Source organism: Entelurus aequoreus, linkage group LG18 (assembly GCF_033978785.1).
Source record: "Entelurus aequoreus isolate RoL-2023_Sb linkage group LG18, RoL_Eaeq_v1.1, whole genome shotgun sequence".
In the NCBI taxonomy this organism is placed as follows: Eukaryota; Metazoa; Chordata; class Actinopteri; order Syngnathiformes; family Syngnathidae; genus Entelurus; species Entelurus aequoreus.
The window spans coordinates 29395261-29412569 of NC_084748.1; the positions used below are offsets into that span (position 1 = coordinate 29395261).

Below are 17309 nucleotides of genomic sequence, written 5' to 3' on the forward strand. Positions count from 1 at the left end.
TCCATCGCGTTATTTAATGTGGTCTGTCACCTCATTAATGTGGCCTGCCATCTCATTTAACATTGTCCATCGCGTTATTTAATGTGGTCCGTCACCTCATTAATATGGCCTGCCATCTCATTTAACATTGTCTATCGCGTTATTTAATGTGGTCCGTCACCTCATTAATATGGCCTGCCATCTCATTTAACATTGTCCATCGCGTTATTTAATGTGGTCCGTCACCTCACTAATGTGGGCCACCATGTCATTCAATGCTGTTTGCCACATCGTTTAATATGGTCCATCGCATCATGTAATATTGTCCTCCACCTCAATAATGTGTCCCATCTCATTTAACATGGTCCATTGCATAATTGAATGTGGTCCGTCACCTCATTAATATGGCCTGCCATCTCATTTAACATTGTCCATCGCGTTATTTAATGTGGTCCGTCACCTCATTAATGTGGCCTGCCATCTCATTTAACATTGTCCATCGCTTTATTTAATTTGGTCTGTCACCTTATTAATGTGGGCCACCATGTCATTCAATGCTGTCTGCCATATCATTTAAAATAGTTCATAGCATAATTTAACTTGGTCCGTCACCTCATTAATCAATCAATCAATCAGCTTTATTTGTCCATTCTTACATGTACAAGACACATAAGAACTGAAATTACATTTTCGGCACAATCCCGCTAAGAGCAGACATACGTTACAGGGAGACAAGACGGGACCGCCAACGGATCAGCCACTTAGGGCGCTCCTTAAAAAGGTGGGAAAAAGGTGACATTGGGGAAGGGGGGAAGTAAAAAAAAATATCAGTCTGAGGCTGGACCCTCAGGAATGGTCCAGACTGAGTCCGAGGAAAAAAAACCTCACATAGCATGGCACACATAAACATGGTACATGTAATCACAACAACTCGCAACAGAGTCATCCAACAGGGCTTTGGAGGCCGGCAGCTGCTGTTGAGCGCTGCTCAGCCCCCACAACCCCGGAGGAATTAAGCAGTGGTGAAGGCGTTGATTTGGGGAGGGGTGTGTGCGTGCATGTATGCCCAATTAACTTGGGTGAGATGTTGGAATTGTCTTTATGGGCCGAGGCCGGCCCCAAGAGTTCAAGAGTTCAAGAGTCCGACCCAGGTGCTTTTGAAAAAAAGGGAAAGGTCAAAAGCGTCCATCTTTGAGGAGTCCTCAGGGGAGTGTTTTCAAACAGCCTGTTCCTCAAGGCCATTCGAGGGAGTCAAATCGTAGATTAAGATGTTGTTTTTTCTTCGAGCAGTCAAAACAATGACATTCCTGCTCTGTATGCTGGCTCTGACAATTCCAATTTATTCTTTCTATAACTTCATCAAGATGGAATCTACCTTGCGATTCAAATCAGCAATCGCTCCAGTCTGTGATCCCACAGCACGACCCAATCCTTCCATTGCGTTGAACAGCCTGTTGGCCCCTTGAGTGGCTGCCATCGTCTTCCGAATTTGACGATACACCAGAGCAATGCCCAGCCCAATCAGCAAATGCCCTGCGATCACAGCTCCAAATAGGTAGATGTCTTCCACGTCCTCGATGGAAAGGACTGAGAGGCACATGATTCTCCAAGTATTCCAGGAATCTCTCACGTACCCCGCAGCAATGGTTCCATCAGGGCAGCCAGGCTCCCCCGAACCTCTTTTCCTTGTCGAAAAGACTGTGTCAATTGCGTCGAGAGTCCAGTTGATCAAATTCATTTTGATGTTTAGATTTGAGGACAGCTCAAGAAAAGAGGCTTCAAAATAGTTCAGACAAGACAAAAACAAAGAGAGCAAGCAGGGAAGGAGGGAGCGGAGAAAAATGCGACCGCCCTCACCAGAGGCAAGACAGACTTGGTGGCCCGCCATCTCATTTAACATGGTCCTTTGCATAATTTAAAGTAGCCCACCATGTCATTCAATGTGGCCCGCCATGTCATTTAATGTAGTCCACCACATCATTTAATGTAGCCCACCACATCATTTAAAGTGGCCCATAATAAAGTATTTTACACCCATGTTCTATAATAGCCATTAATAGCACTTCTGATTAGTTTTTGTCGCATTAAATAAGCCATATCCAATGTGTTGTTGTATGTTTATGTATGGTAATGTCACTGTAGTGTAAACTACATTGTCTTCATGTGGTATATGCCTTCTACATAGCTAGCAATAGCGCCTATGTTTCATCTTCATCCACCTTGTTTAAAGGTTGCATAAAGAGTGCCTATTTTGCCAGAAGGTGTTTCTATTCAGACAAGGCAAGCGCAACAATCTTTGTGGATGTGGCCATCTTGATTTCTGACCTGGAACGTTTATACCTCGGCTGTGATGTCATTCCCAGCTCTGACTTACAACTTCCGGATGTAAATGGAACGCACCAGTCGACGTCTTGTAAGACTACGAATGAAACCTGCGTGACGTCACATAAACCGGAAGTGACGTCAGAAACTGACCTTTTGGCTTTATCATTAAGAAATATCCTAAAACCCTGGCAAATCTAAATGACAGGGGGTTAACATATTTAAACACTAAAATAATAACAATAATAATTATAATGCACATTTTCTGACCAAATACAATATAAACTCTAAAACGGGGCCGCAATGATGACAAAGTTTATAAGGAAATGTGTTTACGATTAATTAACAACACCACCTTTAACCGCTACTATTTCTCAAATGACTGGAAATGAGGATTGCAATATTAAGTCCTAACTTCTCTCCTGTTTAATAGAAAATTGCAACCACTCGACGAAACATTATCACCAGCATTTTGGATCATCCGATAAGATATCACATCTGACAATAATCCATCCATACATCCATTTTCTACCTCTTATCACTTTCGGGGTCGCGGGTGGTGCTGGAGCCTATCTCAGCTACAATCAGGCGGAAGGCGGGGTACACCCTGGACAAGTTGCCACTGTCAAACTTTAAAAAGGTGAGATGAGGCATGATTGACATCACAACACATGCACACGTAAATTCTAATCAGCATCTTCCTCCAACTTTGTCATTAAAACAAACCTCATGTGCATTGTTGTTGATGTCACACAAACATGGCCCTTGCACCCAAAAGTTGTGACACAAAAGAAAGTGTTATAGCTCACTCTTCCTCTTATGCTGCTCCAAAGACTGCTCTTTGTCAGCATCCATTGTGTCGCAACATTTGAATATTTGACCATTCTCACTTGTCCATTCTTACTGGTTGATTTTTAGCCGATACTGTCCACTGTAGAGGACAGAGTTTTTTGGGAGGGGAAAAAACAAACATATAAAAAAAAATGTCTGTGTAAAAAAACACAAATGTCCACTGCAGAGGACAGTGGTCCTTAAGAGGAAAAAAACTAAATGAAAAAAAATACAAAAAATATAACTGTTAAGCAAAACACAAATGCCCACTGCAGAGGACACTTGTCATTAAGAGGAAAAAAACTAAATGAAAAAAAATACAACTGTTAAGCAAAACACAAATGTTCACTGGTCCTTAAGAGGAAAAAAACCCCACAAACAAATAGACCTGTTAAGGAAAACACACATGTCCACTGCAGAGCATGCAGTTTTTTAGGAGGAACTAATAAATAAATAAATAAAATAGGGCTGTTTTGCAAAACACAAATGTCCACTGCGGATGACACTGGTTCTTAAAGGGGAACTTCACTTTTTTGGAATTTTGCCTATCGTTCACAGTCATTATAAAAGACTTGGATTTTTTTTAATGCATTCTAAATATTAAATAAACGTCAATAAAAGTCCGCTTACAGCGGAACCAATGGGAGCTCCACTACTTCGCCCATAAAATCAGATAAATAACCATTCAAAAACCGCCAACAATACTACATTTACGTTTCATGACTTGAATATTAACCAAGTATGAGTGATATTGTTATTATAAGCGCTAACGCAGCGGCGCCGTGATCACTTCCGCGTGTCCCTATGTTTATATCATTGAGTGGTCTGCTGCTTCCTTGCAAGTTTATTCAAGATCCTAAATCATGTATCTCACCTGGACAGAAGAAGTCTGAGTGGGTATTCCGACAAGTTGGTACACTTTGACAGCCATTTAGGACTCAAAACTGGCGAGAACGACACAAAAAGATACTTGGTCCCTCCGCCCACCCAGTTTCTTCACGAGGATTATGAGACATTTTTCATCTAAATGGGAACATATGAACATTCTAGCAGTCGGCATCCTAATGACAGCAGACCTTATACAGTAAGTGATGTTTTATTATGTTTGTTGGCTCTCATAAAGTCTGCATAATCAGTGATGAAGAAAAACAAAAGCAAACATTGTGATGCATTTTTTAAATTATTGCGCCATGTATGCTTGAAATGATCAAAATACATAATATTCTACTTTATTATAAGTGTGCCTGTAACTACATTACATATATACTTAAATCATAATATGTACATGTTTAGATGTTTTTTAAGGGCTTTGTAGGCTCCATTGCAAGCTGACTTTGATTGCATTTATTTTATATTTAGAATACATTAAAAATTTAAAAAACAACATCCGTCGTCATGTCTTTCATAATGATTGTGAACGATAGGCAAAATCCCACAAAAAGTGAAGTTCTCCTTTAAGAGGGGAAAACATGTTTTAAATAAATAAATAAAAACCTACCTGTTATGCAAAACCGACATGTCCACTGCAGAGGACATATTTTAGGAGGAAAAATAATAAATAACAAAATAAAAAATAGGCCTGTTATGCAAAACACATGTGCACTGCAGAGAATGCAGATACTATGAAGGAAAAAAAATAATCCAACCCTGCTTTGCAAATCACAAATGTCTACTGCAGTGGACAACAACAAAAAAACTAATAAAAAAAACAGGCTTGTTATGCAGAATACAAATGTCAAGTGCAGAGGACATTGGTTCTTCGAACAAAAACAAAAAATATTGAGGAAAAAAGTTGCCCTGTTATGGAAAACACGAATGTCCACTACAGAGGACACTGGTTCTTCAAAGGGAAAAAACAAACTGGAAAAATTGCCCTGTTATGCAAAACAAAAATGACCATGTAGAGGACTCTGGTTCTGAGGGGGGGGGGGAAGAAAGAAAGAAAAAAAGCGCTCTGTGACGCAAAACACAATAGTCCAACACAGAGGACACTGGCTCTTAGGAGGTAAAAAATAATTAAAATACTAATTGACCTGTTATGTAAAACACAAAAGTCCACTGCACCCATATTGTGCTGACTAGACTATTCTTTTTCTGACAAATATACCACATGGCGGTTTTGTTATTAAACGTCAAACTTTGATCTCCTACGGCATTTGGACAGGGATCTAAATATTGGGCAGACTACAATATTTGGGAACTTCACCAAACAACTTTATGTACGTGCTGGTGGTCAGCAGACAGCCAGAAGTGACAAAGATAAACATGCTCAACTTAAAAACACAGGGAGCACAATGTGGCTGACAATGTTGACTTATGGCCAAGTATTAATGGAACTTGTGTAAGAAGTAAGACAGTTTACGTACTCCTTTGGTGTGACTTTTATCATGTGATCCATGTGTGTGGCCAACTGCTCGAGCAGGGGTATCCTACTTTTTCCATCATGGGCCGCAAACTGAAAAGTCAAAGCATGCGGGATCCATTCTGATATTTTTCATTGTAAAAAAAAAAACTAAAAAAAGACTTTATATATATTTAGAGACAAACCGATGTGCTGGCTTCATGTAATATGTGACAAAGCATATTAGTAATCAGTATTAAAATTTGCACATATTTTTGATTGTTTTTTTTTTTTGTTTGATTTTATTGCGACAATATGCCGCGGGCCCAAAAAAACTTTGGATAGCCTTTTGCGAGAGTGTGTAAAATTTGAGGAAGATCCAACATGGCTGCAATAAATTGAAACCTATTTGCAGGGGCACGGGCGGTACTCATTGACCATTTGTCCAATGATTATAAAACATTAGTATATTAGAATCACATATTGCATATGCTAGCACAGGGGTCTGCAACCCAACATGTTAGAAGAGCACTGTTGGACCGAAAATAAAAAATATATATATCTGTCTGACACCGCAAAAAATTAAGTGCCTTATTATTGTTATAATGAAGGCAATACATGATATAAATGTCTATATAAGCTATAATAGCCTACTATCAAAATGACTATGTGTCGCAGGCTGACGCAAATCTGATGTTGAAATGTAATATTTATTCTACACATTTTTATAACATTGGAAAACATTAGTAAAACGGAGGCTTCTCAGGGGGTGAGATAACTCCTGGAAATGACTGGCTTTTAATGGCCAAAGGTATAGATGTGTGTGTCCAAGTTAAAGGGAATGGAAGGCTGTCTTCTTCTAAAGGATGTATTACAATCTTTGCAAGCTGGTCTATTACCGCACACAAACTACTATCAGAAATGCAGCCAATGTTACATACAGATAATGTGTGATGAGACATACAAATATAAATTAAATAGACAGAGGACATAAGTAAAGGAAATTAAATGAGCTCAAATATACCTACAAACCAGGCGTAATGATGCAATATGTACATACAGCTAGCCTAAATAGCATGTTAGCATCGATTAGCTTGCACAGACCAAATATGGCTGATTGGAACTCCACACAAGTCAATAACATCAACAAAACTCACCTTTCATCATAAATCGTTTGGTGGACAAAATGAGACAAATAAGGAGCATGTCTTTCTGTGGCAGGAGAAAGTTGTTTACCCTGAATTGATTACGTGGACCCCGACTTAAACAAGATGAAAAACTTATTCGGGTCTTACCATTGAGTGGTCAATTGTACGGAATGTGTACTGAACTGTGCAATCTACTAATAAAATCAATCAATAGTACGTGTAAACCAGTGGTTCTTAACCTGGGTTCGATCGAACCCTAGGGGTTCGGTGAGTCGGCCTCAGGGGTTCGGCGGAGGTCAAGACACACCCGACTCATCGTTTAAATAAAAACTTCTCCCTATCGGCATATTACGGATACGGCAACAGCAGAAGTCAGACTGATTTGCAGGTGTGTAATTTGTTGTGAGTTTATACACTTTGTTGGTTTTGTTGTTTGAACAAGGTGATGTTCATGCACGGTTCATTTTGTGCACCAGTAAAAAAACACGGTAACACTTTAGTATGGGGAACATATTCACCATTAATTAGTTGCTTATTAACATGCAAATTAGTAACATATTGGCTCTTAACTAGTCATTATTAAGTACTTATGCCTTATTCGGCATGGCCTTATTATAAGCCTAACCCTCTAACCCTGGCCCTAACCCTCTAACCCTAACCCTAACCAAATAACTCTAAATTGAGTCTTTGTTACTTAGAATATGTTCCCCTAGTGTCCAAAAAACTGTAAATTAAGTCTTTGTTACTTAGAATATGTTCCCCTAGTGTCCAAACTGTAAATTAAATCTGTGTTACTTAGAATATGTTCTCCATACTAAAGTGTTACCAAAAACATATAACTTCGTCTTGAATTTGAAATTATTTTTTTTAAATTTTTCACTAAAGAAGGGTTCGGTGAATGCGCATATGAAACTGGTGGGGTTCGGTACCTCCAACAAGGTTAAGAACCACTGGTGTAAACAAACTACGGTGAGTTCAAGGACCAACTGAATTAGTAGGACAAAACGGCGCTCGCCAAATACTCTCATCAGTGAAACATGTTTGATATAAAGGTTTGTGTCATGTTTGTCCTACAGAAAACATATTAAGACAAAAAACATATATTTTCCCCTCATCTTTTTCCTTTTTCATACATTCTTGAAAAAGATCCAGGGAGCCACTAGGGGTTGCCGACCCCTGTGCAGCAAGCATGTCTTCCAAAGCAATTTGACCATAACTACAAATGTCATTTACGATCATGGGATTTTTCATTTTCACATGACTAAAACACATCCACCGGGGAAAAAGTCATACATTTTCCCTCCTTAATTCCTGTTAAAACAGATTATACATGCTCAAATACCTTTATGGTGCTTTCCTGGCGGTGATGACAGGTTAACATGAGTGGCCATAAACTGCGAACGAAGGAAACAAAGCCGGATGTTACAGTTTGCTTACAGCAGGGCTGTCCAAAGTGCAGCCATTTGCGGCCCGCAGCTAATTGTTTACCGGCCCGCCACACATTCTGCAAAAATTGCAAAATTGATAATATTGCAAAAATTTTAAAAAAGATTTGAAAAAAGTGGAATGAGGTGAAATCTAACAATAAAAAGTTGCAATGTTGACACAAAGCTGCCATGCAGGCTGTTTTTTTCTTTTGTCTTTGTTTATTTTTCTTTTTTTTGCCATTGCTAAAAAAAAAAAAAGACTAAATATCTATAATGAATTGTTACTTAAAAAATATCACTTTAAAATGATTTATGTGGAAAAAATATTGCATATATTGTGTGGTTGCCATAAAAAAACAAAGTTTTATTTGACAAAAGAGCATGATACAAACAAAATAATAGTTCAAACGTAAAATCGACAGATATATCTGAAGTTGATCTCGTAATTTAAGTGTTAAAAGTAAAAAAAAACTTATAAAAATGTATCACTTTATGAGTGGGGGACCTTTTGGATCCCAAATATATTTAGTAGGATTTTATTTAACTTTTCACTGTGATTACTCAAAAATATTAAAGAATTAAAATCAATGGTGTCCTGCATTATTGATCTTTTAGGGCTCTAATTACTAAATACTGCATATTTCAGTTTTACTATAAAAAACAAAGTTGTCTTTGACAGAAAAGGCTTTTTTTTTTTTTTACTTTATATCAACCTCAAGTTGATATAGAGATTTACTGTAAGCGTTAGATAAAAAAATAATAGTAATAATTTGACTTATTTTTAACAGTTTAATGACTGAGACCCTTTATGGTCCCCGGGAGCCCTAAAGGTTAAAAAAAAAAATCCATATATTTTGTTAAGTTTTGAAAATGAAAAATATCAAAATGGCCCCCGCATGCTTACGTTTTTCCGTGTGCTGCCCTCAGTGGAAAAAGTTTGGACACCCCTGGCTTACAGTATGTTGTGACAATGGCAGCCATGGGGAAAAGGACATTATTGTCATCCTACTGTGCTTTTCAATGTTATTTTAATGATCAAGTGTGTGTGTGTGTGTGTGTGTGTGTGTGTGTGTGTGTGTGTGTGTGTGTGTGTGTGTGTGTGTGTGTGTGTGTGTGTGTGTGTGTGTGTGTGTGTGTAATGGTGGTTGACATCTAACAAGGATTTATGTAACCACAGCAACTGTAGATATGTGGTAATATATGAAGATGGATGGATGTAGGATGTGGTTCAAGATGGGATTCGATGTGTTGGGTAGGACTTGTGTGTGTGTGTGTGTGTGTGTGTGTGTGTGTGTGTGTGTGTGTGTGTGTGTGTGTGTGTGTGTGTGTGTGTGTGTGTGTGTGTGTGTGTGTGTGTGTGTGTGTGTGTGTGTGTGTGTGTGTGTGTGTGTGTGTGTAAGTACAGGCGCTGTTGTTGTTACAGTTGCTGCCGATAGCCAATGAGCTTCCTGGATGGAAGGGTTGCGGGGTGGCTTTATTATGTACTTTCTGTATGTAAAGGTGGTTGGACGTTTCGGGTGGCAACTGCATGGAAGACAGAAAACGGTCCCAGGATGTTTCTAGGAACTCCTGTGCACCCACTTTCTGGACCACATGACAGGAAGCTTTCACAATTACTTGTCACACACACACACACCCTAATACCGCAGTGAGAATTACAGACTCGGGATATATATATAAAAAAAACTTGTCATCAAAATAGAGTTGCAGCATAAATTGGATTCATTGTGTATAAATAAAGCCATTTACTAGTGGATACTATGAGATACACTTGTTTGAAGGAAATATTGTTAGGTCTTTTAATATATTAAATGGCGGTCTATAAAACATAAGAGGGGATACAGTAAGAGTAATGGGTTGTTTACCTTTTTGGACTAATTTGAAGAGGCCTTGCAGGGCAAAGTTTGTCAGTCTGGTTCTTTCAGATAAGACCTTCAGGGCCCCCAACCTGCACACAAAAAATAGCAGCTAAACGGACAATGTGAAAAAATATATGAAATATTGTTAAATAGTGCAAGTGTAATAGTTAATAATTACCAACATGAGATAGGGTATACATGGGGTTCACTTTCTTGGCTTCTCTCGCTAGTAATTTGGCGGTTGTTGGCGTGACCCCAGGATGCAGAGACAAGGTCAAAGAATGTAGATCATTAAGGTAAAGAGCAACAAAAAATAGGCAAGGCACATGGCGGAAATAGCAAACAGGTATGCTTGTAGGAAACTAAATGGATAGTAAAGGTGCAGCAAAACAAGGAGTCAAACAGGAAGTAGAACCAAAATAAGAGCACCAGGACAAGAAATGGTACAGAACACAGGAGAATAAAGTACACATTGTCATGTGGAATCATGACAGTTATTAATGATATCCACCACCTTGCGTAAAATCATTAAGAAAAACATGAATAAAGTTTGAAAAAGTTGCAGCAATTGTGTCGCAGTATGAACGTTGTAAAACAGTGCGAGTGCCAACTTTACTTCAAAAGGCAAATAAAAATCAGCAAGATCTTAGGGCCATGCAGCAACATGAATTGCCAAAGCTTTAGTCTGCTTAAGGAGCAAGTCAATCATCAATTACAAACAAAAACACAATAATAAACAAAATAACTAACTGATCATGTGAGGCAGTCACATTCTTTTTGCAATAGGACACTTAAAGGAACCATTTTTTACCATGCTTGCATAGCAAAGCTATTTTCCCCTGTAAAATTTGACAAAAGGAAAAGACCAAACACAAACGTCCACCGTAATGGACGCTGGTTCTCATGAGGACAAACGCCTGGCACAGCGCAGTTTAGGAAAATAATCAATCATTCTGAACTTTCTAACTTGTCATGTGACATTCTTACCTACACAGGTGACCTGGAAGTATAAGACACTCATATTTTATAAAACCAATTACAATAACAGAAAAACAATATCACAAAAGGTAAAACATGTGACAACTTCTATACTTGATGTTCTTTTATTTCAATTGCATCCAAGTGCGTTAGACACACATTTAGTACAACAGGAGTGGTCAACAAGCAGATAAAAGGAACTGGTGTCAAACATAAATATGTACAATCTAGTTGTTTGTTTGAGATGTGAGCAATCGAGCAAATATTGGAATAATTAAAGATATTATAAGGTAATTCATGTAATTTGACAAGAAGGCACAATGGATGATGAATAATGTACAGCAGGGCTGTTCAACCGGGGGCCACATTTTCAGAAAGTAAAGGACCAGGAGTTCTCCCTTCACAATTATTCTTATCTTGAGACCCAGCGTCCTCTGCAGTGAACGTTTGTTACACATTTCAGGAAAAAAATGCCTTGTTATGCAAAATACAAGTGTCCACTGCAGTGGACGCTGACCTTTCGGAGGTTAAAGTAAAACTGGCAAAGTGTTTACATTGGTCCGAGTTCCTCGATACAACAGAATTTTAGGAATTTGCTGCAAAATTTTGAAGTCTCTGAAGTTTTGAACTGAAGTGGGTTTGGTGTCATTCCCACGCCGGGTTTGAATAGCCTTGCTGGGCAAGATCACTCTGCCTTCATTGCTTTCTGTCCTTGCTTCACCAGCGAATCCACGGTGTCGTTCACCCGTCTCTCAACATTGCTCGCAACCTTTTCTGGCGTGCTTTTCCTGGCAAACTTTCGTCTCCCGACTTCGGTTGCGGCAGAGCCGACGACGGCGCCTACGGCCCCGCCGATGGCTCCTCCTAAGAACACTCCCAGCGCCAAACCTAGCAAAGCGCCAGCGATGACGAGTTTGGGAATCTTTTTGACGTTGGTCATCATTTTCTCCCACAGAGAACTCTCTGTGACCATTTTGGCGCCTGCTTTGGCCTCCGAGCCTACCTTCCCCCACACTGGACTCTGGGCCACCTTCTTTGCGCCGGCGCTGAGTCCAGCTCCAAGTCTAACGGAGCCACCGGCCACCAGTTTGGCGCCAGACTTGGCCCCGGATCCAACCTTTCCCCACACAGGACTCTGCGCCACACTCTTAGCGCCGCTGCCGATGCCAGACCCGACGGAGCCCACTTTTCCCCACACGGAACTGGATGCTGCTGCCTTTGCTCCAGACCCGACTGCTGCGGAACTGTCTCCCAGTTGCTTGGAGACGTGTCCAGCTTGAGCTCCCACCGTTCCCCAAACGGAACTGTCCCCCACCGCCTTCTGGGTGCTCTGTGCTCCGCTCCCCACTGAGCTCATCACCTTCTTTGCTCCGTCGCTGACCCACACAGAGCTGTCTGACAACAGCTTGGGCAGCATCTTTGCGTTGGACTGCACTTTCTCCATCACCGACTGGAACATTGAGGGAGAAACGTCGGCCATCGTGATGGACGGGACGCTCTCAATAGTCATGGTGCTGACGCTTAACTCCGCCTCAGTCCGCGTTTTCTCAATCTCTTCCTCTCTGACTTCTTCCTCGGTCACAGTCTGCATGTAAGGGTAGAGAGAAGGCCGGTCAGCTCGAAAGTTCTCATCCTCCATGTTCTTCCTGTTCTCCCTGGCGATCTCGGCCTGTTTCTCTCTCACTCTAATCTCAGCCTCCTGGAAAACGGGGCAGGAGTAACACTTCCCCCCGGCCTCCACCGCTATCTGCTCCACCTTCTCCAGAAGCTCCTCCACATTCCCGCCGTGTCGCTCCATCACGTGGAAGCGGTCCCCGCATTTCTCCACCAGCTTTAACAAATCCTCCCGCTGGTCAGCGATGTACGCTTCGACGCTGCCGCCACCCTTCAGGCGGTCCGCGTACGTGAAGAGGACCAGGGTGTGCTTCTCCACGGCGTCTCGGCCAAACACGGCCTCCAGGGCACTGAGGGCTTGCAGCTCCGTCTTTGACGGCTGGTCTGTCGGGACGCAGAGGAGGAAGGCATGGGGTCCCGGGCTGGCCAGGGCGACGCAGGAGGAGATCTGAGCTCGCACCTCATCCGGGGTACGCTCGGTGTGGAACCAGTCTGGGGTGTCCACTACTGCCACCTACAGGGAGACAGGACATGGAGCAAGAAAGTCAATAAACGTAAACATGGGGCTTTCCATCCATGTTCTTTACCACCTATTCCAGGGGAGGGGTTGCGCAATACCGACGATACACAATATACTGTAAATGATATACATTTAGCAGATGATAAATCGAGATAATGTATGTCGATGACTGATTCTAAATGTGTCCCGCTAATGTAGCTTTTTCGCTAGCGGCTAACGTCCCTCCACAGTGCAAAGCCACTTCTAAGTCAGCAATCCTCGCCCTTATGGCGGCAATTAAACTACGTTTCTTACTAGTATCATTATCACTGGATGACGAGGAATAGCTAAACATAGCAAACCACAAGTGACAGCTCTTGAATGTGGGCGGAGCGATACAAATATCGACAGTAATTGTACCAATTATAGTAACAGTATATGGTCAACATTAGATAGATACATTTATATCAAAAAGTATTTTGGTGTTTTTGTTATTGTTAACAAACCCTGGACACAGGACGAATTTAAGTGCAAAAACCACATACATTTTAAACCACAGCTGGTAGTAAGAAATAATTTAAATGTTTAATTGATATTGTTACACAGCAATCCTGCGTTTTTGTCTGATTATAATTGTGATAAAAATGGTAGTCATTTAATGATGTTTAAAATTTGAAGTATGAGCATTGGTACGACCGATACTGCCCCTGTAACTACTTGGATTGATATCAAGATTTGTACTGTCAGCCAAAACGAATGAAAAGACAACAGAAGAATAAGTGCTTATCATATTTTAACAGATGTGTATCTAGAACTATGTGACAACAGAAAGTAACCAGATATTAATAGTAAATTATCAAGTAGATTAATAATTATTTTGATAAAATAATAAAACCTAATGACGCAATTTGTTACCACGTACGTACCAGCTTAGTTTTGTAATGTTTCTATTATCATTTATATACCAAATAATATATTGTGACATATATCGTTATCGCAATAGGCTGCAATATATATATATATGTTAAGCCGAATCGCCCAGCTCTGTGCCAGGGTTGTCCATATCTTTTCCACTGAGAGCCGCAGACTAAAAAAAAATCTATGTATTTTGACATTTTGATACAATTATATATAGTTGGGGTTTTTTGTTTTTTTTTTAAAAAACTGCATGCATGTCAGCTTTGGGTTCATTTTAGTAAAGTAACAGAAAAGATCCCAGCTTACCTACACACCAATTCAGTCTTTAATTAACACATTTTTTCCTCAAATAATGGTCGAGGGCTTTCATTCACTTAACTGCAGAGAGTACCAGGCATCGTGAAAAAATGGTCTGCATTTAATAGGAGGCCTTTAATCAGTCCCTACGACAGATTCACCGTTTTTTGTGTGATTGTCTTGTCCTGAAATGCCTGATTTCTGGTCAGCTTTTTCAAAACAGTAGCAGCAAAAGTTGCGATGGTTTCAGGCTTAATTTTTTCCCCGACAACATCGCATCAGTTCAGGTTTTAATGAATTTGTGATCAATGTTCGAAGTGTTCTTTGTAACCTCGACCCCAAAAGAACACAAGGATTCAACAAAAGCATAAGTGAAGTGTGAATTATATTTATATAGCGTTTTTTCTCGGGAGACCCAAAGTGCTATACATGGTCAAACCCATTATATACATTTAAGCTAGATTTAAACCAGAATAAATATCACAAAACCTGACTTACAAATAGATATCAGATGACAGTAAAAATAAAAGTCAAATTACAATAGTATAAAAAAACAATCACCACCAAAAGCTCCCTTCCGTGTACCAGTACTTTTTCACTTCCGATTAGATACTGATATTAAAACCTTGAGTATTGGCCGATATAATATCAGCAGGAATCATACTTACATTTATCATTTTGTAGTGTTGAATATCAGAAAAGGCTTGATCAAGTGAAATTACTCAAACAGAAAAAATAAAAACTATTTATTTATAAATGTTTTGAATGGACTTGTGCTGTCTTTAAGTTGAAATGGAGTGGCAATTGTTTTTTGTGACACCAAGTGGCCATAATAATTCATTAGGTTAAGCTCATGCCGCAGTAAGTTGAATGATGCGGACACGCTTGTTACTGTATATCTTCTGATGGTCTTGGAAACCCTGCTATTTAGGACAGCAATGTTGTTCAATTAGGACATTTATTATTTATGTCTAGTTTGTGTGCTTAGCTGTTGTGTAGCTGCTAGCTTCTACTAAAACAGAAACAAAAAACTGTGTGAACTTATTGGAGTAAATTTAGATTAGTTAACTAGATGTTGCGTGTTGAACAAATAAACACGTTGCAGGAGCGCTTATTAGCCTGATATCAGGTATCAATATTAAACTGGGACCTCCCTTTATGTTCAAACACATTAGTGAAGTGAAGTGAAGTGAATTATATTTATATAGCGCTTTTTCTCTAGTGACTCAAAGCGCTTTACATAGTGAAAACCCAATATCTAAGTTACATTTAAACCAGTGTGGGTGGCACTGGGAGCAGGTGGGTAAAGTGTCTTGCCCAAGGACACAACAGCAGTGACTAGGATGGCGGAAGCGGGGATCGAACCTGGAATCCTCAAGTTGCTGGCACAGCCACTCTACCAACCGAGCTATACCGCCACATTAAGAGTAGTTTACCATTGCTTTCGTTGAAAACAGTGGGGAACTTGTTATATTTTTTTCTTATTTGTCATTCCAGCAGTATTAATAAACTATTTAGGGCTTTGACAAACTCAGTCGCATGTTAACGAGCAAATACGTACGTATTTGGGGGGTCCAGGAGGTGAAAAGCCACTCACATAAGGTCAGTTTAAAATAGTGGAGGCTACTATTTGAGTGTTTGCAAGGAACCACAAGAAGCGTTATAGAAATGCTACAAACCCTTCTTCCTGCCACCACTGCCTTCTTCTTGACACACTCCTGCGTGATGGCGACCAGGCTCTCAGGGCGGGACACAAAGTCTTCCCGTCCCAAGATGGCGTTGCCGGCCGCGCTTTTTCCCGATCGATCCGGATCGGCCGAGAATCACCAGACGCAGCTCCGGAGAAGATGTCGAGGATAGTACGGCGGGCGTGGCGGGGGATGTTGTGGAAAGGTTGTGGGTGAAGACAGTAGCCTGAGGGGACGAGGTTGGGTAGGCCTCCGGGGTGGAAAGGTTGTGGGTGAAGACAGTAGCCTGAGGGGACAAGGTGGGGTAGGCCTCCAGGGTGGAAAGGTTGTGGGTGAAGACAGTAGCCTGAGAGGACAAGGTGGGGTAGGCCTCCAGGGTGGAAAGGTTGTGGGTGAAGACAGTAGCCTGAGAGGACGAGGTGGGGTAGGCCTCCGGGGATCTCTCCTCAAAGCTGTTGATCCTGTGGTGAACTAAGAGATACAACAAGGTTTAACATTAACATTAATCATTTAATTCAAACATTTTAAAGGGCGTGTGTGTTTAAAGTGAATTATATTTATATAGCTTTTTTTCTCTACAGACTCAAAGCGCTTTGCATAGTGAAACCCACTATCTACATCTTTAAGCTACATTTAAACCAGTATAGGTGGCACTGGGATCAGGTGGGTAAAGTGTCTTGCTCAAAGACACAATGGCAGTGACTAGGATGGCGTAAGCGGGAATCGAACCTGGAACCCTCAAGTTGCTGGCACGGCCGCTCTACCAACCTAGCCACGCCGCGGTGTGTGTGTGTGTTTAAACATCCTTCTACAAATAACTCACAGGTGGAAACATGAGGAGACGTTTTGTCCTCCCACATTTGTGACAGTCTGGCTCCATCTAGAGGACAAACAGAAAAGTGTCACAAAGGGAAGCAAACTTATGCAGCACACTACTGGGCAATTCGAAAGTAAACAAAACTAAATCATGGCTGACGATAACAATAAGAGTGTTGTTTAGTATTATAGCTACACTAAAGTTGGTGGGCTGAGATTATGCAATCTTTTTTGGCAACCTCATCATTTTTAACCAAATAACTTCATTCAGAGAAGATGTGTTTTCATTCAACAGTATGATAAAGTGGGGCTAAAACCACACCATTTTTAATACAGATCATGTTCTGACAAATGCTGATATTTTGTCTTTGGGAAGGGACAAGCGGTATAAAATGGATGGATGGGTTTACTATCAAGGACGCCAGAGCAAATCAATCATGTTTGATACGGCTTAACTTAAACATTTTGTTTCTCTCTTTGCTCCTGTAAAATGAAACACCATTAATACAGATAAAAAATGAATTATTTTTTATTGTGATTAATCAACAATAGCAAACCTGTGATTAATCTGATTAAATTGCACTATGTTTAT

General features: G+C 40.4%; 1 pseudogene; it reads right to left on the minus strand.

Moving 5' to 3' along the window:
- Positions 1-10991: 10991 nt before the first annotated feature.
- LOC133633999 (uncharacterized) overlaps positions 10992-17309 on the minus strand; it is a 31856-nt pseudogene continuing 25538 nt past the window's right edge.